Source organism: Lynx rufus, unplaced genomic scaffold (assembly GCF_022079265.1).
Source record: "Lynx rufus isolate CCGP_SWC_20201006 ecotype Redwood Valley unplaced genomic scaffold, mLynRuf1.p SCAF_9, whole genome shotgun sequence".
NCBI lineage: Eukaryota > Metazoa > Chordata > Mammalia > Carnivora > Felidae > Lynx > Lynx rufus.
This window is the reverse complement of record NW_025814897.1, coordinates 110,271,614-110,296,325: the sequence shown is the minus strand read 5'-3', so window position 1 is coordinate 110,296,325 and position 24,712 is coordinate 110,271,614. Positions and strand designations below refer to the sequence as shown.

The following is a 24,712-nucleotide window of genomic DNA, read 5'->3' as shown; positions in this document are numbered from 1 at the left end:
ATATCCGCTGGTTGGCACAGAGCCCAGTTTACGAAGCTGTTTCACCGAGACCTCTAAACCTTCTAGGTCCTAAGGGGCCTCGGTTTGCAGATTAAAAAACTGAGGCTCACAGTGGTGAGGTTGCTTGTCCAAGGTCACACAGCGACGGCGACGGACTCCTGCCCATCACCCGCCTCCCCCCCACCCCCCGCAGCTAAGGGACACAATCATTCACACTCGTGTGGCACAACTGCCATCTCCTTCTTCCTGCCCTTTGCAAACACTTTTCCTCCGCCCTCTTCCCCACCCGCCCGCGTGTATCTGTGTCTAGCCTGGATCCCGGAGTCCCGGTGCGATCTGTTATGCTTGCGGCTTTGGGAGACACGTGCTACTCGGGTGAATGAATCGCACGTCCCCACCCCCGCCGACAGCCAATCACAGCGTGCCGGAGCCCCGTTACTTCCGCCTATTGCGGGCGGAGGCCCCGGCCGTGGGGCTCACGTGGGGCTCTAAAGACAAGGGAGTAGGAGGCAGTGCGCCAGGGGCGGGCTCTCCCAGCTTCCTCACCAATCCAGGGGCCCGCCAGCGACGCGAGGGGCGGGGCTGACGTGGGGCGCCAAGGCTTAAACGTGACGGGTAGGCGGAGGGTAGGGAGGAGTCCTGAGCCGGGAGCGGTGAGTGACGGGAAGTCTTGTCCAATAACAGGAGGGGTTGGGCTGCCTGAGCCAATAAGAAGTCTGTAAGGCGGGGCCAGGACTGCAGCAAGTTCGGTTGCGCGGAGACCGCAGCTGTTCCCTGTCAGTGGAGGCAGCGGCGGTAGAGACGGTGGCGACGACTTGCGGCGGAGGCGAGGAGGTGAGTGCCGGCAGCTTGCGCACCTTCCTCTGCTCGCGGCGGGTCGGACCAGGTGGGCGTGCGCCAGCGCCGCCGCGGGGGACGCTTATGTAAGGGTCGTGCGCGCCAAGGCGGTGCGAGCTCCACTAGTGACGGCTGGAGGAGACGGCGGCGGGCTTTGCGCGACGCGACGTGCGCCGCCCCTCCCCTCCCCCTCCAGCGGGCACGGCTGGCGTGGGTCCGCCCCCGCCCGCGCGCTCGCTCCCGGGACTCTTCCTCCGGACCCCGTCCCGCCTCCCCTCCAGTCTTCGTCGGCGCGGGAGCAGCCAGGCCTCCCCCGCCCCGCGTCCCTGGCGGCCGCCGGGGCCCTCGTTCTGGTCCTCGGGCCCATTTTGCAGATGTAGAAACTGACGCACGCAGTTCCAAACGCCTCCCGCGAGGTCCCTGAGGGTTCGAGCCCCAGTCCGGCAGGATCCGGAGGCCAAGTTTTCCCCAGCATACTGGAAGTTCAGTTCTGAAGAAAGCCGGGGCTTGCGAGGCGGGGGCTTTCCGTGTCCCAGGTGCCCGCGCTCCGCCTCCTGTAGGGAGTCTCCTGATAACCGTGTCGGGCATTCTGGGTTCCACTTAGTTTCAGATGTGAAGCGGTAATTCGCCCGAGGCTGCTCAGCGAGGAGGAGGTGGGGCTGGCCTCAGCCCGTTATTCTACTGCTTTCTGCAGTTTACAAAGTACGCCAGCCTGCCGGGGGCGGTGAGGAGCAGCAGGAGGTCCGGGAAGTGCCCTCCCGGGCTTGGAATCCGGAGCCCTGGCTTTGAGGACCTGCCATACAGGTTCTTTTCAGTGGGACTTGCTTTGTGTACTTTTGAGAGAGTTGTTTCACCTCTGGCGAACTCTTTCCTCATCTCACGAATGCGGGGGTTAGGCCAAGTCCCTAGGTTCCCAGCTTTGAAAGTCTTAAAAATCGGATTGTTCATGGTGTGTGGTAAGCAGGCCAGGGTTCATTGTCCCCATTCTGCAGCCGAGAAAACTGAGGCCCCAAGAAGTGCCGGTATTTAATGCCAGATCACGATGAGAGCCGCTAGAGTCTTTACCAAGAAGTCTTTGCTTTGCAGCCCTGCCACCCTTCCCCTGCCTAGGATGCAGACACTTAGGGTGGGATGGATGTGCTCAGCATTTCTAGTTACTCTCAGGGACAGCTTTTGTCTGCCCTTTCTTCATCCTAACTCTCTCGAGCTCTCCATGGAGCTCTCCATCGCATTCTTTTGCTCAGCTCCCATGCTGGGAGCCCTAGAATGAACACTGAAGGAAGATTTAGGGGATGAGGTTAATCCTTGATGTAGGACTGTTGCAAACTGGGGAAAGAAAAAGAAACCATCTAAGCAGCGGGTCAGCATTGCAACAGATGTTTGTAGAGAGCCTGGTGTGGGTGAGATATGGCCCCTAGGGGGATGTGCAAGAGGAAGTTCAGTAAAGGCCCACAAATCAGGGCAAACCGCACACTAAGGCCAGGGAGAGGAGAAATGGGCTGGCTGGGGCTGGACTGGGGAAGGCTTTATAGGAGGAGGTGAGTCATGAGCCTCCTTCAATTCCACTGGAGCCGGCAGTGAAGAAGCAGTGATTGGATTTGAGCCGTCCAGGTTTTGTTATGGAGGAGAGGTGAGTTTTCAGCAATTAGAACTTGCAAGAGAAAGGCTGAAGAATGTGGGGGGAATAGCACTTCCCAGTTGAGTAGAAATTTGGTCGGTCACTCAGAAGAGGCCTCTCCAAGAGATGTAACAAGGTGAGGGCACTGGCTAAGGTGCAGAAAAGTCAGAAGGGAGATTGGTTCCAAAGGTGCTGGGTAGGGCTCCCAGGCCCAGCAGCCGGCCCGAGCTACAGGTTGTGTCTGTGTTCCAGGGAGCATCTTGTGGGCAAGCATCCTGTGTTTCTCAGTGGCTGCCCTGCCCTGTTGGAAGGGGCTTTGTTCAAAATAGTTGCTCAATATCTGTTTGTTGAATTGAATTAGGTTGCTGGCCAGAATTTCCACAATTTGTCCCAAAGTCCCCTCTGTGCCTTATTTCTAGTTCTCTCTCCCGAAGCCTGCTCCAGCTTGATGGACCCTATCTGTGCCAGTTCTCACCTCCAAGATCACCCTTCAGGGAGGTTTGCCCCGGTGGCTATAGCCTCTTGCACTCCTGCTGCCTTTGATGTAGCAATACAGGCTGCTTGCCCCACTCCCCTCCCCCTCCCCTTTTTTTGTCCTGCTCCTAGTTTTTTCCTTGTCTCACTGCTGGCACTCCAGTACCCCGGGTGCTGTGCTAGGGGCCAGCCCTCCCGACACTGCTTATAGCGGTCCTGAGACGTTAGCAGGGTGGACCTCAGACCAGGGTCATTCCAAGTTGCAGTTCTCTGTGTCCTTCTGCCCTGTACCCTGTCAGTGCTGTTGACACATGTTTCAGGTGAATTACTGGAAATGGCTCAAATTGGAAACCAGTGAGGAAGGAAGGGTGGAAGTTGGGCAGCCAGGAAAGAGTCACGTTTGGGAGCCGCAAGGATGATTGTCGTTGGGCAGTGAATCTGGGAGGAAGGCCTGGCAGGCCCCAGACCGCGCAGATCTGTGGCTCGCACTCTCCCGCGTAAGTTGGATGCCTCACCCAAGTAAACATTTTCCTCGAGGATTAGTGTGGGCCTTCTCTTTGGCTGCCTCCTAACAGCATCTGACCCTCTTCCGAAGGGGCCCCTACCCCTTTTCTGCAGAGAGAGTGCCTGCTTGGCGGCTAGTTTCTCACCAGAGACATCTTTTGCAGAAGTGGGCCATTTTGCCTGCATACTCTGAAACCTCACCTGGGCCCGGCTGACCATCCCTTGGTCCCTTTGCCCCCGCTGCCTGTAGTCTCAGTTGTGGGGACGTTGCCAAACTGCCAAAGGAGTAGGGCATGACAGCGGACTTTGGGACATGACGAAAAGAACCATTTCCTCTCACCTACTGAATACAAAGATGTGATCCCATCTATTGGCCTTTTTCTTCCGTTTGACACCAAAGGTACCGTCTTCTGCCTCAGCCCTCATCCGAGACTGCTTGCCGTCATCCCGGACTTGTGTCCTCGTGTCCTTCCTCCACTCTTGTTCCTTGGTGACGTTTCCTGCAGGGTTTTGTCTCTTGTCCTGTCAAAATGAAATTATTCTTCAAGACTCAGGCTTTCCTGCATTATTCCCAATATACTCCTAAATCTATTCAGTTGGATGTGGGCTGTCTCTTTTCATAATAACGATGATAAATGACTTCTTGTTATTAATCACAAAAGCCAAGCTTTATTGAGATCTTACTGTATGGTGGCAGGGGACCTACTAGCCCCCCACATGTATTATGGCATTTGGTCATCATAGCAACCCGACAGCAAAGGTACTGTTGGGTCCTCATTTGCAGGTCTGCCCCAGGCTGCCAGGCTCAGAGTCCCCAGTTGGCTCCCCCTCGCGTGTTCTCCTCTTTTCATCCTCTGTGAGCTAGCCCTCAACAACTTGCTTCTTGGCCTTTTGGGAACAGAGCCTGTGCCTTCTGGCAGGCTGCCTCATGTAAGGTATGTGCTCGATAAATATTTTATTGATTTGAATGCCCCAAACATTCATTTTTAGCCTTGACATAATCTATCAGGGCAACTGAGCTCCTTAGAACATGGATTCAGTCCATTTGATCGCTTGCGGCCTGTGTCTCCATTTTGCTCTTTACTGACCGGTGGCTACAGCTGACTGCCAGGTGTGGCCTTCCAAAAACAAGTGGTCTGTAAACTCTGAAAGCGGTGGGCTTCCGTGGGCCTAAACAGGGGGGTGTGCTCTCGTGTGTGGATGTGTTATCTCTGCAAGAAAAGGTCTGAGGAAATAGGGAAATAGCAGACCTATCAGCTCTCAGGTCAGTTCTTAATTAGTGTCAGGTTGCTTAGTGAGATAGGAACCAGGCTCAGAGAATCCAAAGGGGAGGTAGGTAGCTCCTGAAGGATTCGAGACAGCTCTGCGGAGAAAGTGGGCCTGGGGCTGGGTGGAGGGGGGCAGGAAGAGGAATCGTGTCAGATACAACAAAAGTTGCTAGAACTTCTTATTCTTGTGTTGCAGGTGCCAGAAAAGGGTTTTACTTAAATGCTTCTTACTCAGCACGTTGGCTGATGTCTGAGAGCGTCCTTTGTACAGGCTTGGTGCCAGTGCTTTGGTGCGTGTTCCCTCCTTGGGAAACCCTGTGAGCTGGATGTTATTATTCCCATTTCACAGATGAGGAAACAGGCTTTGAGTGGTTATGGGAACGGGTGGCCAAGCGGCCAAGCAGCCAAGGTGGGGCCCAGACAGTTGGATGAGAGCCAGGGTGCTGTCAGCCCTGTGCTGTCTGGTTCCCCTCCACTCCCCACCCCCGGCCGCCTGGGATGGAGGCGAAGCAGCAGTTCTCTGGGTTACAAGTCTATGTTCTTGCCACCCCTAGGGTCTCTGGGGGGTGCCTGGAGAAAGGAGGATAACACTTCTTTTTTCTTTTACTTTAGATAGCAGCTGCCACTGAGAGCTGACAGAACACTGAGGGTAAGTCCGTGCCTGAAGCCAGGCCGGTGGGATGTGCGCGGGTCTTCTTCAGGAGCAGGTGTAGATTTTAGTAGTCCCAGCATGTCGCTTGTCAAGTTCAATAAATAAAAAAGGCCAAGCTCTAAGTTTTGGAAAATATAAGCAGTCCTTGTCTGTTCTTGATCTCTCTCTCTCAAGTAACACAGGAAAGTGACATCTGGCCGCCCGCTGGCCCCAGTTGGTAGCCGGCAGCCTTGGCAGGAGGCCTTACTTCTGGAAGGGTGTCGCTTGGGAAGCTGGTCAAGGGGAAGGTGGTGAGGCTTCTCAGGACCGCAGGAAGCACGTCTAGGGCACGCAGCCTCGGAGAAGACCCCCTGAGTCAATGGTACAACAGGCAGCTGGGCAGTGGGGGACTCAGGGAAGCGTGGAGCTGGGCACAGAAGGTGACTCTGTCAGCTGGCTGTAAAAATGCTTGACGTGTGTTTCCAGGCAACGACACCCATTCCTGGGGAGTCGCAATGATGAAGGGGCGAAGGGGTGAATGAAGGCGGACCTTCTCCCACCTAGTGCTCAGGCAGCACTGCCCTGTGGAACCGACTGTTTCTCCCACACAGGTTTCCCTTGATGCACTGATCTGGGTGCATCTCCTCGGCCTAAAGCCAAGGCCCTCTAGGCCGCAATCCACCTAATAATCCAGTCCTATGTCCCGCTGCTAGACCACATGAACGTCCCAGCCAGGCGCGATCCTCGCCTGTCTTGCCTTCTCCCTGTATTTCAGACACTGATGACGCTGCTCTTCCCTATATCCATAGGTAGGCCAGTTGCTATCCTCATTTCATAGTCAGTGGCCCTGGGGACTTTGTGGCTGAGGGACAGCCTTCCCCAGAGCTCATGTTCTGTGCTCAGAGTGCAGATTCCTTTGTGTAGGGATTTTTCTTGGGTTTCCACCCATTGTGTAGGGACTTTTCTCAGATAACACTTCATGACCCGGGAAATGTTCTGCTTTCTGAGATGTTCCCACAATCCTCTCTTGTCCTAAGTCTTGGACTGGATGTGGCCATTTCCACTCTAGGATTGTGTTTGCTTTGAAAAGTGGGTGGAGGGGCGCCTGGGTGGCGCAGTCGGTTAAGCGTCCGACTCCAGCCAGGTCATGATCTCGCGGTCCGTGAGTTCGAGCCCTGCGTCAGGCTCTGGGCTGATGGCTCGGAGCCTGGAGCCTGTTTCCGATTCTGTGTCTCCCTCTCTCTCTGCCCCTCCCCCGTTCATGCTCTGTCTCTCTCTGTCCCAAAAATAAATAAAAACGTTGAAAAAAAAAAAATTTGAAAAGTGGGTGGAGTGGGGGCGCCTGTTTGGCTCAGTCTGTAGAGCATGTGACTCTTGATCATGTGTTCAAACCCACATTGGGCATGGAGTGTACTTAAAAACAACAACAACAACAACACCTTCTCATCACATGAAAGTCATGGGAGTAAAGGCGATGGGTATGTAGTGAAAAGGGCTCTGGACTTTTGATAGACTCTGCCCTCCACCCGGTTTCCCTGCCCTGTTCTCTCTGCTTGCCCTCATCTTCCTCTTGGTTGATAGAGTTGCATGTTCTTGCTCTTACTTGCATCCCTGTAAGGAGAAGTGGGAGAGCTGGGTGAGGGCCCCAAACCACCTGTCTTAGGGAGCTGAGAAATTGGGGCCCAGAGAAGGCTGATCAGCAGAATCCAAGATTCTGACCTTACCCCTCCTTTATAAAGAGTATCCTCTTTTCTTGTATGTCTTCCCCCAAATCTGTCAGTAGCAAGGGAAAATTATTGCCAAGAAGGGCTGCCTCGTACCAGGTCATCTAATTTGTTAAGGCTTGTCTGGCACTTCATCTGTAAGTCCCTGCTGATTCCCCGGAGTTTTGCTTAGTTATGGGAACGAAGGCTGCCGTGGAAGGTTGCCTCACTGCCCTCCTCCTTTGCTGTCTCCTTGGTGATCCTGGAGGGAGAGGGATGCAGTTTTTTTGTTTTTGTTTTTTTAAGCAGTATGCCAGAGGTGTAACTGAAGCCACCCTAGCACCCCCAAATTGCTGTGTCACTTAGCTCCTTATCCTGATCGGCCTGCAGGTCAGAGAAGGGTGGGTCGTGTATCCAAGAAGGCTCCAAGTACGTTTCCACCAGTTGTGCGTGCAGTGGGGCCACATTCCACATGTGGCAGCTCCCCTCCCAAAAGACCTCCATCCCTGGCTGAGGCCTTAGGGAAAATTCCGTGATCTGGCTGTGCTGAGTCATGTTAGTCTCCGAGGATATGTGTGTCACCTTTCCCACGTCGGTCACTGGTCCGCCAGGGTCTAGGAAAGGCGCAGTTACTCACGGAGTGATGTCATGATGCTTATCTGTTGTATTTGCACATCACTGTATGCTTCTCCGAGTGCTGTTTTATTAATATGAAATCATTAATCATAAGTGTTTTTTCTGGATTCCTCTCTTACGGATGAGGAAACTGAAGTTCAGAGAGACTAAGTGACTTGGTGAGTTTCAGGTGTCTGGAATGCCTGGGTGTGGCTTCTGATGCCACATCCCTTCCCTACCCCTGGGCTTTTGTGTAATGCAAAGATTATTTGGAAGTTATTTTGGTTGAAAAAAAAAATTGGGGGCGCCTGGGTTGCTCTGCCGGTTGAGCATCTGACTTCGGCTCAGGTCATGATCTCACAGTTCGTGAGCTCGAGCCCCGCATCGGGCTCTGTGCTGACAGCTTAGAGCCTGGAGCCTGCTTCAAATTCTATATCTCCCTCTCTCTCTGCTCCAACCCCGCTCATGCTCTCTCTCTCTCTCTCCTTCAAAAAAATAAGTAAAAACATTAAAAAAAATTGATTTTCAATTTGTCAAAGTTACAAACTCAAAACAGCTTCTTCCTGTGAGAGCTAGTGTTTTGTTATTTTAAAATTTATTTACTTATTTATTTTTAATGTTTATATATTTATTTAAGTAATCTGTGCACCCAGTGTGGGTCTTAAACCCGTGACCCCAGCCAGTCAGGCATCCTAAGAGCTAGTCTTTTCCTTTTCTTTTAACTTAAAAAAATTTTTTTTTAATGTTAATTTTTTTTTTTTAATTTTTTTTTTTCAACGTTTTTATTTATTTTTGGGACAGAGAGAGACAGAGCATGAACGGGGGAGGGGCAGAGAGAGAGGGAGACACAGAATCGGAAACAGGCTCCAGGCTCCGAGCCATCAGCCCAGAGCCTGACGCGGGGCTCGAACTCCCGGACCGCGAGATCATGACCTGGCTGAAGTCGGACGCTTAACCGACTGCGCCACCCAGGCGCCCCATTTAATGTTAATTTTTGACAGACAGCATGAGTGGAGGATGGGCAGAGAGAGAGGGAGACACAGAATCCAAAGCAGGCTCCAGGCTGTGAGCTATCAGCACAGAGCTTGATATGGGGCTTGAACTCATGAACCACGAGATCATGACCTGAGCTGAAGTCAGACTCTTAACGAACTGAGCCACCTATGTGCCCCTAGTCTTTTCAATTTAGCTTTTAAGTGTAGTTTACAGATCTTTCTGTTCTGTTTATGATTCTAGAAAATTTTAACAATCAGTTTGTAGGGACCTTTTGATTAATACTTGATTCCATTTGCAACCTTAACTCGTTTGAAAATTGTAAATTAAATTTATAAATTACATTCAACTTTCTTTAATTGTTTTAATACTTCCAGTTGTTTTGCTTAACAAACATGCTTTAATAATTCCTGTAAATCTAATAAATTAAACTGACTGCTATCTTTTCTTAAACATCCTTATACTGTTTTATGTTTTACCATTTGAAGCTACTTACTTTATTGAGGTCTTTTTAACATAATAAATTGCACATGTTCAGTGTGTGATACGTACGTTTTCATGTATGTATTCACTTGTATAACTGTAAGGTAACAGTTAAGACAGTGAACATATCCATCACCTCCGAAAGTGTCCGCGTGCCCCTTGATAATTCCTCCCCCCACAACCCTGCTCCCCATCCCTAGTAATCACTGAACTGCTTTCTGTTACTGTAGATTAGTTTGCATTTTTTGGAATTTTATGTGAGTGGAGTCATATAGCATGTGTCCTTTTTTGTCTGGCTTTTACTCGCATAATTATTCTGAGATCTGTCCATGTTGTCTCATCCATCGGTACTTTCCCTTTTGTTTCAGAGTAGTATTCTCTTATGCGGGTACCCCACCGTTTGTTTATCCATTCGCCTGTCTTTGGGCATTTCAGTTGTTTCTAGGTTTTGGTGGTTCTGAATGAAACTGCTGTGAACGAATGAATGTGGACATATATCTCCTTTTGTCTCGGGGCTTATGTAGAGGAGTGAGTGCCTAGGTCATAGGGCAGGTGTATGTTTAACTTAAACTACCCAGCCTTCTTCCAGAGTGGCCACACCATCTTTTCCAACAGCAGCATGTGAGAGTTCCGGTCTGTCCACGTCCTCACCAACGTTGGATATGGTCAGTCTGTTGAATTTTAGCCATTCTGAGAGATGTGTTGGTGTCTTATGGTTTCATTGTGAATTTCCTTGGTTACTAATGATGCTGAGCATCTTTGAGCTTCTTTATCATCTGGCATACTGATTTTAAACTTAATAAAATTCCTACCTAAAATCACATCTGATTTTAAAACCAATTACTCAGTTGCATATTTTAATTGGAATCTTGAGACTGCCTTGTTATTCTGAACAGACTAAATTCCCTGGAATTAAAGTATATAAAAGAACAGATAAACACAGATTTCTTAACACAAAATGATAACTATAGTTTTTATTGTCTTAGCACGTTTATTCTTTTTTAAAAAAATTTTTTTAATGCTTACTCAGTTTTGAGAGACAGAGAGCAAGCAGGGGTGGGGCAGAGAGAGAGGGAAACACAGAATCCGAAGCAGGCTCCAGGCTCCGAGCTCTCCGCACGGAGCCTGGCGCGGGGCTCGAACTCATGAGCTGTGAGATCATGACCTAGCTGAAGTCAGACGCCTAACTGACTGAGCCACCCAGGCGCCCCTTAGCATGTTTATTCTTAGTGCTTTATCTTGCTGGAATTAAAGAATTTTACCTCAAGAAACAATGCTATGATTGCAAACTACAGTAAATTACTTAACTAAGCAACTTTAGGAGTTTCGTTCTCAACCAGATGACATCTCTTTAAAATTCAAGAGATTCCTGGCCAGGATGAAACTAGATCTTTGCCTCTGAGTCCAACTGCTAGGCAGAGCCCAGTTCGTTGCCGTTTTGCCCCCAAATATTTGGGGATGGCCTCACAGCCCATGTGCCCCAGATTCAAGCATCACATTAGCCTAGTCTTCTTCCCATGGAACCTGTGTACTCTCCTACCCAGGCTGCCTTTAACCTGTGACTGGACCACTAGATTCGATTAGCCTATTTTTTTTTTTTTAATTTTTTTTTTTCAACGTTTATTTATTTTTTGGGGGAACAGAGAGAGACAGAGCATGAACGGGGGAGGGGCAGAGAGAGAGGGAGACACAGAATCGGAAACAGGCTCCAGGCTCCGAGCCATCAGCCCAGAGCCTGACGCGGGGCTCGAACTCACGGACCGCGAGATCGTGACCTGGCTGAAGTCGGACGCTTAACCGACTGCGCCACCCAGGCGCCCCTCAATTAGCCTATTTAAGGCCTCATTTCTCACGCACTGTGGGCACAAAATAGGGGGGATTAAAGTACAAACTAGGTGGAATTGAGATTCTGTGTATCTTCCGAGGCTTTGTCTGATCAGGTGGCTGTAAAATCCGGCCACTGATCCTGCAGTGCTAGTCTTCTGAGTCTAGGTCTGGCATCACCCCCCTTGCCCCCCCCCCCCCCCCAGGTTCTTACATCACCTCAAATGAAGAGAAAAGAAGTCTGGTACTTAAGAGTACTGGTGGTTTCTGGTCAGGCTTGGTTACCAAGAGATTCTGGCACCAAAAACCAATGCCTGCCTTTTCCTTTTCCTTCAGCTCACCTATCTGGAAATGGTGAGAACTCTTGCTTCTCCCTGACCTTTCAGTGAAGAGCTAGCAATGTCTTTGGAGGGGCCGTTACCATCAAATTCTTACTTTTAAATGATTTGTTTTAATGCTTATTTATTTTTGAGAGGGAGAGAGAGAACAGGGGAGGGGCAGAGAGGGGGGCGGATAGAGGATCCAAAGTGGGCTCTGCACTGACAGCAGAGAGCCCGATGTGGGGCTTGAACTCATGAACCGTGAGATCATGACCTGAGCCGAAACCAAGAGTCACGACCTTAACCGACTGAGCCACCCAGGTGCCCCACTATCAAATTCTTACAGATTCCGTGTTAGATGATACGTGGATGTGGTGGACTTAAGTCACTGGGTGTGGCCTCAGGAAATGTGGGTGGCAAGTGGCACCTGGTTGAAAATTATTAACGCAGCCTCGCCTCTCCTGCGATGGCCGATGCTGATGTCGCCCCATATGGGTAAGAGTGAAGGTCTGTGGGGTTCCAAGAAAAACAAATTTGAATGGGGGGACTGTCTTAGATTCCTGCTCTGCAGTTTGAAATACAGTCTCTCTCTACCTTTGGCTCTGAGTTCCCCCTTCAGGTGGTGAAGCAGCACTGTCTGGTAATAAACAGCATATGAGAGTCTATTAATGACGGCAGTGACATCACCGAGTGACACAGTCTTCATTCGGAGAGAGGAAAATGTGGCCCACACAGGGCAGGGCATTAAATGGCGGGGGAAAATTAGACACAGCAATGTCAGTTCTAGAAATATAACCTAAAGTGTGACAGGGCAAGCGTACACTCTAGGCAGTTCAGATCAGCAGTTTTACAGCAGAAAATGGGAAGCCGAGGTGTCTGGCTGGCTCAGTCCATAGAGCTTGTGACTCTTGATGCTGGCGTTGTGAGTTTGAGCCCCATGTTGGGTGTAGAGCTTACTGAGAAATAAAATGTTAAAAAAGAAATAAAATGGGAAACCACCAAAATGTACATCAAAAAAGTATTGCCTCACATGCTGTCTGTTCACTGTCATACAGTGCAGCTTTAAAAATAGCCCATGTACTCTAATCAAACTGTTGCTCTCAATTTATTATTCCAGGACAAGAGCCACGATGCTTTTTCTTGAGAAAGGTATAAAGCAGAACACGTAACATCTCCTTTTTGGTTATTTTGGAATGCTGTGCCAATATTTTTTTCCCGGATGCTGGGACTACAAAATTACATGTTTACAACTTTTTGTTTGCCTGTGTCTTTTAATTTTGAATGATCAGTCTTAAAAAAAATAGAGAAGGGCATAATTTATAATATATTTAGGGCTCAAAATGAGGGACATGGTGTTTAAGTATCAGAGTTCCTGTCTCTTACCCCTGTTCTCCAAAAAATTGTTTGGACAGGGATAAAAACCTCTTTTTCTTTCTTTCTGTCTTTCTGTCTGTCTTTCTGTCTTTCTTTCTCTCTCTCTGTTTCTTTCTTTCTGTGTTTATTTTGAGAGAGGGAGAGAGTATCCCAAGTAGGCTCCCTCTGGCAACACAGAGCCTGACATGGGGCTCGAACCCACGAACTGTGAGAACCTGAGCCGAAATCAAGAGTCAGACGCTTGACTGAACCACCCAGGCACTCCTGAAAGCCTCCTTTTAAATACCACACAAGATATAGATTCTGGGGAATAGTGGAAGAAAGACTTTTCTTAAAAGGTGCTCCTCCATAGGGGCGCCTGGGTGGCGCAGTCGGTTAGGCGTCCGACTCAGCCAGGTCACGATCTCGCGGTCCGGGAGTTCGAGCCCCGCGTCAGGCTCTGGGCTGATGGCTCAGAGCCTGGAGCCTGTTTCCGATTCTGTGTCTCCCTCTCTCTCTGCCCCTCCCCTGTTCATGCTCTGTCTCTCTCTGTCCCAAAAATAAATAAAAAACGTTGAAAAAAAAAAATTAAAAAAAAAAAAAAGGTGCTCCTCCATAAAGAAATGAAAAAACTGGCAAAAAGTGTCAAAAATCATCTTTTTCAGAACTCAAAGGCTTGCATCAATTGAAGGAACATTTAGTCAAGAGAAATGGCCAAATCTTCTTTTCTTTCTTTAAAAAAAAAAATTTTTTTTTTTTAATTTACATCCAAGTTAGTTAGCATATAGTGCAACAATGATTTCAGGAGTAGATTCCTTAGTGCCCCATTTAGCCCCTCCCCCCTCCCACAACCCCTCCAGTAATCTTCTGTTTGTTCTCCATATTTAAGAGTCCCCCTCCCTGTTTTGTCCCCCTCCCTTTTATATTATTTTTGTTTCCCTTCCCTTATTTTCATTTGTTCTGTATCTTAAAGTCCTCATATGAGTGAAGTCATATGATATTTGTCTTCCTCTGACTGATTAATTTCGCTTAGCATAATACCCTCCAGTTCCATCCATGTAGTTGCAAATGGCAAGATTTCATTCTTTTTGATTGCCGAGTAATACTCCATTGTGTATGTTTGTGTGTGTGTGTGTGTGTGTGTACACACACATACACATACCACATCTTCTTTATCCATTCATCCATCGATGGACATTTGGGCTCTTTCCATACTTTGGCTGTTGTCGATCGTGCTGCTATAAACATTGGGGTGCATGTGCCCCTTCGAAACAGCATACCTGTATCCCTTGGAAAAAAACCTAGTAGTGTAATTGCTGGGTTGTGGGGTAGTTCTATTTTTTAATTTTTTGAGGAATCTCCATACTGTTTTCCAGAGTGGCTGCACCAGTTTGCATTCCCACCAGCAGTGCGAAAGAGATCCTCTCTCTCTGCATCCTTGCCAACATCTGTTGTTGCCTGAGTTGTTAATGTTAGCCATTCTGACAGGTGCGAGGTGGTATCTCATTGTGGTTTTGATTTGTCTTTCCCTGATGATGAGTGATGTTGAGCATTTTTCCACGTGTCAGTTGGCCATCTGGATGTCTTCTTTGGAGAAGTGTCTATTCATGTCTTTTGCCCATTTCTTCTCTGGATTATTTGTTTTTTTGGGTGTTGAGTTTGATAAGTTCTTTATAGATTTTGGATACCAACCCTTTATCTGATATGTCGTCAGCACATATCTTCTCCTGTTCTGTCGATTGCCTTTTAGTTTTGCTGATTGTTTCCTTGGCTGTGCAGAAGCTTTTTATTTTGATGAGGTCCCAGTAGTTCATTTTTGCTTTTGTTTCCCTTGCCTCCGGAGACGTGTTGAGTAAGAAGTTGCTGCGGCCAAGATCAAAGAAGTTTTCATCTGCTTTCTCCTTGAGGATTTTGATGGCTTCCTGTCTTACATTTAGGTCTTTTATCCATTTTTGTGTATGGTTTAAGAAAGTTTATTTTTGTGTATGGTTTAAGAAAGTGGTCCAGATTCATTTTTCTGCATGTTGCTGTCCAGTTTTCCCAGCACCGTTTGCTGAAGAGACTTGTCTTCATTCCATTGGATATTCTTTCCTGCTTTGTCAAAGATTAGTTGGCCATACGTTTGTGGGTCCATTTCTGGGTTCTCTGTTCTGTTCCATTGATCTGCGTGTTTTTGTGGCAACCAAATCTTATTTTCAACAGAAGCTAGGAGTCATGCAAACAAGGAAGAAAGAGTGGCACATACACAGGAAAAGCTGTCGATAGGAACTCTTCCTAAATGGGGCATCTGGGTGGCTCAGTTCGTGTAGCATCTGACTTTGGCCCAGGTCATGATCTGGCAGTTTGTGAGTTCAAGCCTCACCTCAGGTTCTGCACTGACTGTGCAGAGCCTGCTTTGGATCCTCTGTCTCTCTTTTTCTCTCTGCCCTTCCCCTTGTGTGCTCTCTCTCTCTCAAAAATAAGTAAACATTTAAAAAAGCTGTCCCTGGGACGCCTGGGTGGCTCAGTCGATTAGGCGTCCGACTTCAGCTGAGGTCATGATCTCACGGTTTTTGAGTTTGAGCCCCATGTCAGGCTCTGTGCTGACAGCTCAGGGCCTGGAGCCTGCTTTGGATTCTGTGTCTCCCTCCCCTCAGCTCCTCCCAAGATTTAAAAAAAAAAAAAAAAAATTGTCCCTAAGGAAGCTCATATGTTATACTTTTTAAGAGTTTAAATCAACCATGTTAAAATATGTCTGAAGAACTAAAGTATGAGAACAGTGCCTTAGCAAATGGAGATGATAGAAATTACAAAAAAAAAAAAAAAAAAAACCAAAAAGAAATTCTGGAGTTGAAAAATCTAATAACTGAAATGAAAAAGTCACTAGCAGAATTGAGCAGGCAGAAGAAAGAATCCATGAGCTTGAAGAAGATAGGTCAATTGAGAATTACCCAGTCTGAGGAACAGAAGGAAACAAAATTGAAGGAAGATGAGCAGAGGGCCTCAGAAGCCTGTAGGACACCACCTAGCCTGTCAACATTATTAGACAACAGAAATTTAGGCATAGTAAATTTGAAGATCTGATTGGCTTTCTTAAACGATTCAGCATCCCAGGTAGTAAGTAGAGGAGCTGGGAGGAGTTGTACCAGGTATTTACAGGAAGGTGTTTATAGGAAGGAGTGGGAGGCAAGGAGTTACTAGCAAAAGAAAAGAAAGGGTTGTTCCAGACAAGGTCACTTTCCTTTAGGGGGAGGAGCAGGGGGTCTTACTGTTATGGAACCAGGCTGGAAAGCTGGCGGAAAAACCTAGCACTCGAAGATCTTGGTGGATTGGAGATTTATTTAACACCGGTGGTCAAAGATCTGAACGCCAGATGCCAAGTGGGGCGGGTAATTTATAGTTGTCAGCCTCCATATCTGTGGGGGTTTCCATGGGAGCAGCAAACAAAGAAAGAAGCACATGGAGGAGGGGTCTCTAAGCTAGAGACCAGAATTTGTTTTAGCCCCATCAGCCATCTTTGGTGTACTTTATATACTTCTCCAACAGTTTTAGATGGATTACCTTATTTTCTTCTGGGCTTAAAAAGGCCCCTGTGACGATTAAGTCTTTGGTGCTTACCAGAAAATTCCAGATCAATTGGTTTAAGATTCCACTCCTAGAGAAGTTGAAACTGAAAAATTAAGCCTAGGTTTGCTGTCCTGGGGGCAAGTGACTCCACTTTGAGCTTGTGCCTTTCTTTTCTTTTTCCTTTTCTTTAACGTGTATATTTTTTTATTTTGAGATAGAGACAGAATGCTAGTGGGGAAGGGGCAGAGAGGGGATGGGGAAAGAATCCTAAGCAAGCTCCACACTCAGCACAGAGCCCAATGTGGGGCTTGAACTCCTGACTGGTGAGATCATGACTCGAGCCGAATTCACATGCTTAACCGACTGAGCCACCTGGGTGCCCCTTTCTTTTCTTTCTTTTTAAAGTAAGTTCTAGGCCCAACATGGGGCTTGAACTCACAACCCCAAGATCAAGAGTCCCATGGTCTACCCACTAAGCCAGTAGCCAGGCGCCCCTGTGGGTTTCTTTTAAACAACATGTACATAATGGGAGTTCTAGCAGGAGAGGCTGAAGAGAAAGGAGCAGGATGAATATTTGAAGAAATAATGGCCAAAAACTTCCCAAATTGGATGAAAAGTAATTTGTGTACCCAAGAAGCTCAATGAACTCCAAATAGGAAAACTCAAAAGAGAGCCCCACCTAGGCGTATCATAATCAAAGAATCTTGAAAGCAGCTAGTTAACTCATCACAAAAAAAGGGATCTTTGATAAGATTAAGAACTCATTTCTCCCTGAAAACCATGGAGGAAGTGGGATGAACATGAATGCCGAATGAGGCAAACCTTTAATATATTTGACCTTTGACTCTGAGATAGCTCTGACTTTGTCTGTCTCAAGGACAGCCTGTCACTTTAGTCCCTAAATAACAATTAGTCAAGGTCTTTTCACACTTGACCTTCAGGAAGTCTTTTACTGAGTTTCCCTCCCCAAGTGTTTCTAGAAATACCTAAGGAGTGCTTGTATGTTTGACCAAGCCTAGAACCTACATAGTAGGCCCCCCAGAATATTCATTGAATGAAATCTACCTGGGTTGCTTACTTCCTTGACCAGCTGTCTGTCCACTCTTCCTTCATGGCACCTTGTTCTCCTGTCTCAGGGCTATTGCTCCTCTGCTCGTACCATTTTGCCTTAAACATGCAGACTGACCAGTTTAATAACTTCTCGAAGTACAGCTTTTAAGAACTATTACCAGACATTTCACAAAATTTTATTGAATGCTTGGGGATAGCAGAATGGACTTAACAATACAGAAAAAAAAGAAAGTTTTGCCTCAAGAAAAATAGAATGGCTGCTATGATCTAATAGTGACAGCCTCTCTCCTGCCCAGTAGCCATCAAGGTTTCAAATTGGGGTCCAATCCCAACCAGCATGTTCTCAGACACCATGGAGCCACCTACTGACGTTCTGTTGTTTCTGTTGTTGGTAATCGTCCTTACGTGTGGATAGCGCTTTATAGCTTCATCATTTCATGAGACAGTTCGTATTGGCACTGGTTAAGGTCATGGTTTCACAATTTATGGATGACAGAACAGAGGTTAGAGGGGTTCAGTGATCAACCAGCTCTTCCAGTTAAGAGGCAGAGGCAAGCTTTGAAAGTGGCACCTGAATTCTGGCTTCGAGTTCCTCCTGCTTTTCCACAGGGGATTAGAATGTGATGTGGCTGTGTCCCGGTGCGCGTGGCTGAAGGGATCACCCTGAAACTCTCAGTCTTTCCTATTTCATCTCTTCCATTTGCAGCTTCTGCCATCAGAGCCATTTGTTGTCACTTGGGCAAGGTCTCCTCTCTGTCGTGTTGCCCAAGGCTGAGGCGAGGGCCACTTCAGTGAGACCTTAGGATTTCCTCAGCCTTCCAGGCTTTTGACTGTTCTATTCCAGCTGGTTGCAGAGCAGCTCTTTGTATTTTTACTGACCTGAGCCATCTTTCCCTTCCCTTTTTTTAACTTCCCGTCGTCCTAAATGGCAGTTTGAATATTTGGCAGAATAAATTCCCCGTGACCTAATCCTGCATTTCACAATTGACTGAATGGTTTAAGAAGGGCAAAAGCTATTACCGTGCAATATTCCAAGAAATTGTTCCTTCCTCAGGTGTTGACTGTGTGTGTGTGCTCTTTCCTGGATGCTGTAGGGCTCCAGGAGGGTCTGACGCGGCCCTTGCCCTTGGTGGTGCAGCTTGTGGTTGGGGAGAGAGGACGTGCGTGTGCCGGGGCAAAATACATGCCCGCTCAAGTAGTGCTTGTTAACGAGGAGCAGTTCCGGCGCTGCTCACTGAGGCTGATTCTGTGCCATGTGTGACGCTCACCACGAAAATGGATGCAGGCAGTTACCAGAGAAGTGGCTGAGAGCAGGGCTGGAGTCAGGGGTGGAGTTTGGGTTTAGCCCTTTACCAGCCCTGTCACTCTTGGCAGGTTCCTGAGCCCCTTCGAGCCTTGGTTTCCTCATCTGTAAAACAAGGACGATAAAACCCTTGTGGAGGGATTAAACAAAATCACTTATGTGAAGTGGCACCCATCAGCATGGTGGCGGTGTTGATGGTTGGTGGAGAACAGTTACAATGTGACCTTATTGCCTACAGCCCAGTGACAAATACTTGAGACCGGCAGTCTGACTGTTCCTCCCAGCCCTCTTAATGTTAATGCCTAAGGGGACAAAACCAACCTTAGCCTGACAATAGCTAGGCCTGCAGGATTCTGTGAGTCTTCTCAGAGCCCTTTGGAAACTTCCCCTTATCTTTACCTCCCCCAGCTCCCCAGTATGTAGTCAGTCACCCTTCACAGCTGCAGCGCAGCTCTTTCTGCCCCCTGCTCCCGTGCTTTAATAAAACCACCTTTTTGCACCAAAGACATCTCAAGAACTCTTTCTTGACTATCGGCTCCGAACCCCAACACTTCAAACCACATCAACAAGGGAACACATTGCAGACAGTAGAGCACAGGAGCCCGAGGGCCTGTAAGCTGAGGGCACTGTGTCAGGTGGGTGGCGACTCAGGAAGGACTTCTTAGGAGAGCTGGCCCTGAACAAGGGGCCTTATTTGGGCTGGTGGAGAGGAGAGGACAGCATTCAAGTGGTGGCATATGGAGAAAGGTGATGATGAGAAAAGCCAGGTATTGGGAAGGATGATGCCCCAGCCTCGCTGGTAGGGGGAAGATGATGGCAACCCTGCCAGGGTGGAGATTTGTGTCTGCTGTGTTCACTGCTGAACCCACAGGACCCTGCGCTTAGGCAGTCCTGTTGAAACAATGGTTGCTGTTGGGGGGATTCGTTCTGTGAATGCCCAGCCGCCTGCTGGGATCTGAGACCGTGAGGAACCTCTGAGATGCCGGAGCCAGCGACCACCCACAGGTGAATGGGGTTTTGAAAAACTCTTCCGGAAGTAGTGGGCCAGTGGGCTAGCTGACCGGGCTGGGGAGAGGCGAGACCCAGCGTGGGAAACAAGCTCTGAGAGGCAGTTATTGCAGCTCGGACATCCTGATGCACATGCAGACTAGGGGCAGGAAGAGGCAAATACGACGTATCACAGAAGAAAGTTGCCATGGGTGGGGTGGAGAGAGGACTTGGAGAGCTCCCATTTTCCACTCTGCCTCTGCCCTGAGATGCAGGGCTGGGATTTTCAAGCTCAAGAGACAAATTGGACAGCCACGGAAGCGGGGAATTGGAATGCGATGCCCAACTCACAATTTCCTGAGAAAATTAAGTTTGCTTGAGACCAGGGCAGCTAGTCCTGAGAATGTACCTGGAGGAAACTGTCCAGAGGGAGATCAAGCAGAGTCCTAATTCCTGAGCTGCATCTCCCCAGCTGTTGCCTCTTCGGGCCTTCCCTTCTCCCCCCCAGTCTTAGGGCAGGAGCCACCGATGGTGTCCGGTGTCCGGTGTCCGGATGAGAGACCAGCATGTGGTCTGTGCGGTGAGCCTGCCAGAACCCCTTGCTGCTCCGTTAGGTGGGCTGGCAGGGCTCATCGTGAGAGAAATGGCTTTCAGGTAGTTCGCGCTTTCCCTTTACGTCCAGGGCAGGACAGGTGGGAGCTGAAACTGCCTGCCAGTGCTGGCACTTACTCTACACAAAACAGTGCATCTGTAGAGGTTAAATTTGAGCGTTTTTGTTCTTTGCATTGTTTAAGTGCATGGTGTGGGAGGCATTTTGGAGGGGGAGGTCTTCCTAGCACACGGAGCGTATGCATTTGTAACTCTGGTTTCTTTCTTTCTTCCGACTCTAAGTAAAACCTTGGATTACGAGTAACTTGTTCTGCGAGTGTTCCGCAAGACGAGCAGACGTCGCTAATAAATTATAACCTGATAAAAATGAGCCATGTCTTACAATACGAGTAGTGTTGTGCTGAATGTCACATGATCACAACTGAGTGAATGGTTCTCGAAATTCGCTTTGATATACAAGTGCCTTGGATTACAAGCATGCTTCCGGAACAGATTATGCTCCCAAACTAAGGTTTTACTGGTACTTGCATTTTCATGCTTCGTGTGCTGGGGCTTTGGAATGGCATTTGATGAGCAGAACAGACGTGGGGCGCCTGCTGAGGAGAGGGAAAGTAAGTACATTGAGACTGGTCATGAGTGAGGGGATGGTATACTTTACCTTCTAAGTGAAGATCTGAGTCTAGTCCTATAGCTGGCCTCTCTCGTTTTTAAACTCTGAGTCAGTTTCTACTCCCTCATAAGCTCACTTCTCCTACTGGAGACAACACAGCTTAAAGAGTTTTGTTTTTTTGTTTTGTTTTTTCTCCAGGAGGCAAATGAAGGGCCTATCCAGGGCAGAGGGCAAAGACAGCCAGCCCTAGCAGATTTCTGGTCCCAGTCACTGCCTCTCAGATTTTTGTCCCAGATCAGCAAGCCAAACAAAGTAAGCCCGAGGGTCCAGTCACTGATGGGTTCCCATCCAAGGATCTTTGATGGTGTTTTTTTACCCACAACATTTTAGAGACTAAATGTGTGGTATTTTTCCTAACACCAATTTTCTGACTCTGATACCACCTGGGCATCCTACAATTTAATTCAGTTCTGACACTAGCCACCTGGAGTTAGTGGCGACCCGGTGGGTTAAGGGCTCGGTCGTACAAGACTACCTCCAATTCAGATGCCAGTCACAAGTCCCACATGGCCGCCTGTACTTCTGACCAACTAGCTGTAAGTAGGGGGTTCCCATGACCACCTCCTTGGGTTTGATAATTTGCTCTAATGGCTCACAGAACTCAGGGAGTCACTTTATGTATGTTTACTGATTTGTTATAAAGGATACAAATGAACATCCCGGTGAAGGGGTACTTTGGGTAAAGTCCAGAAGGATCCTGAGCACAGGAACTTGTGTCCCATTGGAGTTGGGGGGATGCCTCCCTCCCTGCACACAGATGGATTCACCAACCAATCAGCTCTCTGAACTCTGCTGTTTAGGGTGTTCATGGAGGTTCCGTTACGTAGACATGATTGAACATTCGTGATTGACTCCCATCTCTAGCCTCCCCTTCCTGAGGCCCAGGGGTGGGGCTGAAAGTTCCAACCCTCTCATCTCACCATTGGTTACTCTGGCAACCAGCCTCCTCCTGAAAACTATCTGGGTGCCCAATGAGAGTTCTCATTAGCATAGACTGTGGTGTGGTTGAAAAGGGCTTATTGTGAATAACAAAAGACTCTCCTTGCACCCCTATCACTCAGGAAATGCCAAGGGTTTTAGAACCTTTGTTGCCAGAAACATAGAATAAAGACCAAATTCACATTTCTTACTAAATTACAATAACACAGGGTCTTTGTGGGATTCTGGGTTTGGATGGGGTGGCATCCCCTCACAGTGAAATCTTTGGGATGATGGAGTGCCTTCCACCCTGAAAACTGAGGTCTGGTGGAACAGCCACCAGTGAGGCCAAGGCCTTGGAAGCCCTACACATGGACCTAATAGAGCCTTGTAACAGGAGACCAAGTGGTAAACCGAAGGATTAAGTTTAACTTAAAAAAGAATGTATTTCAGCTAAGTAATACTTGCCTCTGATCCAACATCTGTATATAAAAGCCTTGTTTTGTCCCTTTCCCTCGTAGCCCAGTTCCACCCTAGAAGCCACTTCTGGTTGAAGTATCTTGTCTGCCTTTTAGAGATGATGTGTCCATTTAAAATACAAATCTATTTCTATTTGTTTTTCTTCGTATACTCTCTCTCTGCTCCGTGCCCTTTTTATGTATCGGTTTGCCTTTGAGATCCTCCCATGTCAGTACAGATGTCCCTGCTTCACTCTTTAATAACTGTGTAAATTCCATAGTAGTTTTTTTTCTTTTTCTTTTTTTGCTATATGTTTACTACAAAATATAGCACACAGAAGAGGAACTTTTTTTAAGTTTATTTATTTTGAGAGTGTGTGCATGTGTGTGTGTGTGCTTGAGCAGGGAAGGGGCAGAGAGAATCCTAAGCAGACTGCACTGTCAGCGCAGAGCCTGATGTGGAGCTTGATCTCACAAACCCTGAGATCATGACCTGAGCAGAAATCGACAGTCATTCGCTTAACTGACTGAGCCACTCAGGCGCCCCCACAGAAGAAGCATTTAAAACATATAGCCACACACATACATTAAAACAAAATAATGAACTTCTATGTTTCTATCCCCCAGGTTAGGGAATGAAAAGGTTAGGACCACACATGTAAGCCTGACCCTCCCACCCCAGTTAAAGAGCCGTACCCTCACAGCTATTCTTTTGTAATAATCATTCTCTTGATTTTTTTTTTCCAGTAGTTTTACCACCTATGACCAATCTCTGCATAGTTTAGGCATAACTAAAGAATGTTTTTGAACATGATAGACATGGAGTCATACTGTAGACCCCTGTTTCGCTTGGCATTGTGTTTGTAATTCATCCATGTGGATGCGCACAGCTCGCTTTGTTTTCACGTTTTCACTGTTCTGTAACTACCCCCCCCCCCCCCCCCAATGAATGTGCTACAGTGTATTTATCCTCTCTACTGCCAACAAGCCTTTGGTCAACTTTTGTGTACTTTCGTGTTTTTGCTCTGAGGAACAATACTGCTGGGAACATTCTTTGTGCATGGCTCCTGGTGTACATGAGCATGAGTTTCTTCAGGGAATAATCTAGGAGTGGAATTGCTAACACATCTGACCCTCCTAGGTTAGGGGAAACTTTTCCAATGTAGTTGTACTAATACACCCTTCTTCCCACTAGCAGTATAGAGCACTGAGAATTTTCTGATCACCCACGTAGTGGGAATTTGGACTACAAATCTGTGAGTGTTGTTTTATGATTACAGCTTTTGTGGGTGTTTTTGTTGTTTGTTTGTTTCTCCAACTACTCAGTGACAAGGATTAAGACATTGGGTTTTTTTTTTTTTTTTGCAGGTAGCTGTTGTGGGTGAGGAGAGGTAGATCAAGTTCATTTCTGGTTCATTCTCATGCAAAGAGAGACAGACTCCCCACCTTGGGTGGGCTCTGAGCTGTGCCCTTATGCTAGTGAGGCTTTGAAGGATCACCTGGTTCTGTAGATGGCCTCAGGGCAAAGACTTCAAGGTTTACTTGTCTCTGGAGGCGGGGGTTTCTTCCTCCATTTAGATTTTGGTCTGAGTGTTCTTTATTTTCTTGCTAACATGTTAATACTTTTAAGAAAATTTTAAAAATTCAGAAGTTTTTCTTTTAATTTAAACACTTAAAAAATTAAAAAGTATACGTACATAAGTATTTTATTCAGCATTTTTAGTCATCATCTGCAGGAGGCATGGATGGTGTTTTAAAAACACCCCAAAAATTCAACTGAGGAAATTCGAGGATTTAATTGGCTTTATTCAGGGATTCATGAGTTGGGCAGCATCTCATCTAGCAAATAGAAAGGAGCTGCAGAGCTATACAAAATGGGAGACTTTTGTTGGCAGAAGGCGCAGGGACAAGGAAAGAGCAGATTACCCCATCTTTGGGAGGACGGAAGGGGTCTATCAGGTAGATACCTCACTACTGCTGACCAAGAAAATTCTAGACTGATTGATTTAAATTTTTGTTTAATGTTTGTTTGTTTATTTATTTATTTATTTATTTTTTGAGAGAGAGACAGAGTGTGAGTGGGGAAGAGGCAAAGAGAGAGGGAGACACAGAATCCAAAGCAGGCTCCAGGCTCTGGGCTGTCAGCACAGAGCCTGATGCGGGGCTCAAACTCACAGCCCGTGAGATGATGACCTGAGCCGAGTTGGGCGCTCAACCGACTGAGCCACCCAAGCACCCCTGTTTAACTTTAAAGTAGTGCTTTTGAGGCAGAGCCCTTTCATCCCTAGGTTGTGGCTCCCATTCTCATGCGTTTTGGCTTTAACACTGAGAATAAGACCAGGAGCATCACAGTGATGTTGTGGAGGTCGTTTGGGCCACTCTCCCAGAACTGTAGTACTTTGATGCTTGGGTTGGGCCTGGAAAGCTGACTCACTCATTTCAAACTCCTGTGCCATTAATTTGTCCTGGAAATTCCACTTTGTGAATTTGTAATGGAAAATAGAATCTCTGGGGTCCCCCCTCCTCA

General features: G+C 47.6%; 1 protein-coding gene across 3 annotated transcripts in view; it reads left to right on the top strand.

Moving 5' to 3' along the window:
* Positions 1–767: 767 nt before the first annotated feature.
* The window catches only part of PC (pyruvate carboxylase), a 102,368-nt gene continuing 78,423 nt past the window's right edge, over positions 768–24,712 (top strand). The window contains exons 1-2 of one of the 3 annotated variants that reach the window (XM_047071108.1): positions 768–834; positions 5,314–5,350. The gene's annotated coding sequence lies outside the window, so the exon portion shown is untranslated. Of the gene's footprint in view, positions 887–2,364; positions 2,468–5,313; positions 5,351–24,712 lie in introns of those variants that run through there. The other 2 variants (XM_047071109.1, XM_047071110.1) reach the window with 2 other exon arrangements.